At 40.9% G+C, this 1,844-nt stretch overlaps 1 pseudogene; it reads left to right on the top strand.

The window, feature by feature from the left end:
- Positions 1–279: 279 nt before the first annotated feature.
- LOC122743754 lies at positions 280–1,486 on the top strand (annotated as a pseudogene).
- The last annotated feature ends 358 nt before the right edge of the window (positions 1,487–1,844 follow it).

Raw genomic sequence — 1,844 nt, 5'->3', positions numbered from 1 at the left:
ACCTCAAGAAAATGAAGTGGCAGGAAAGAAGGCTGCACTGAGAGTAGGTAGAAGGGAGAGGAATAATTATTTCATATACAAGAAAATCATAAAGAGTACCTTTTATACTAGAGGGGGAAATTGTTCAGAGGTAGGGCAGGAAATACCTGAAACTTACTGACATTGAAATTTGTTCAAAGAGGGAGGGAGGGAAAGAGAGAGAGAGAGAGAAATAGATATAAATATACACACACAGTCAGTTGGGTATAGAAAATTATCTTACCCCTAGTTCCCAAGATCATGTCTGTGAGTCAGGATTCCCCAACCAGAGACAATGGCCCTGATGGAATGGACCCTGATGGTGTTGAGAGAAACTGGAATGAGATTGTGGATAGTTTTGATGACATGAACCTCTCAGAACCTCTTCTTCATGCCTATGATTTTGAGAAGCCATCTGCTATCCAGCAATGTGCAATTCTTCCTTGTATTAAGGGTTATGATGTGATTGCTCAAACCCAGTCTGAGACTGGGAAGACTGCTACCTTTGCTATTTCCATTTTGCAACAGATTGAACTGGACTTAAAGGTCACACAGGCCTTGGTTTTGGCACCCACTAGACAGGTAGCTCAATAGATCCAAAAAGTAGTGATGGCACTTGGAGACTACATGGGTACTTCATTCCATACCTGCATTGGAGGAACAAACATTCTGGCTGAAGTTTGGAAGTTGCAGATGGAAGCTCCCAACATCATTGTGGGCACCCCAGGCCATGTCTTTGATGTGCTTAACCAGGGATACTTATCTCCTAAATACATCAAAATGTTTGTTCTGGATGATGCAGATGAAATGTTGAGTTGTGGTTTTAATGACCAGATCTATGATATATTCCAGAAACTCAGTGGCAATACTCAGATGGTGCTCCTGTTAGCCACCATGCCCTCAGATGTGCTGGAAGTGACCAAGAAGTTTATGAGGGATCCTATCAGGATTCACATCAAGAAGGAGGAGTTGACATTGGAAGGCATTCATCAGTTTTACATAAATGTGGAATGAGAGGAGTAGAAGCTAGATACTTTGTGTCATCTGTATGAAACGCTGACTATTACCCACGCTGTTATCTTCATCAATACTCACCAAAAGATGGATTCACTTACTGAGAAAATGCATGCCCATGACTTTATTGTGGCTGCAATGCATGGAGACATGGACCAAAAAGAACATGATGTAATCATGAAGGAGTTTCGATCAGGTTCTAGTTGGGTGCTTATTATCACTGACCTATTGGCTAGAGGCATTGATGTTCAGCAAGTATCTTTGGTTATTAATTACAACCTTTCCACCAACCAGGAGAATTGTATTCATAGAATCGGCTGTGGTCGGTGTTTTGGTCATAAAGGCGTGGCCATCAACATGCTGACAGAGGAAGACGAGGATTCTTTGAGACATTGAGACCTTCTATAACACCTCCATTGAGGAGATTCCTCTCAATGTGGCTATCCTCATCTGAGGGCCTTCCCCACCTGCTTTCACCCAGGGCCTTGCTCTCTGCAAGGAGGGGAGGGGGAGCTGCATGGGAGGGGGTAACAAGGGATGGACACCTTTGTCATTTTTTACTTTTATTTTTTGATTTTGAATAAATGTCAATTTTTGAGGCAAAAGGAAATTTAAAAAAAGAAAATTATCTTATCCAACAGTGAAATAGGAGGGGAAAGAAATAAGAAAAAAGAGTCAGTTGACAAAAAGGAGAGTGAATTAAAAGAAGTAGTGGTCAGAAGCAAAATAGACTTTTGAGAAATGATAGAGGAAAAAGATAAAGAGTAGAATAATCAGAAGAAAATAGGATAAAGGGAAATACATAGTTAGTA

Source organism: Dromiciops gliroides, chromosome 2 (assembly GCF_019393635.1).
Source record: "Dromiciops gliroides isolate mDroGli1 chromosome 2, mDroGli1.pri, whole genome shotgun sequence".
Taxonomy (NCBI): Eukaryota; Metazoa; Chordata; class Mammalia; order Microbiotheria; family Microbiotheriidae; genus Dromiciops; species Dromiciops gliroides.
This window is presented reverse-complemented; position numbering and strand designations above follow the sequence as displayed.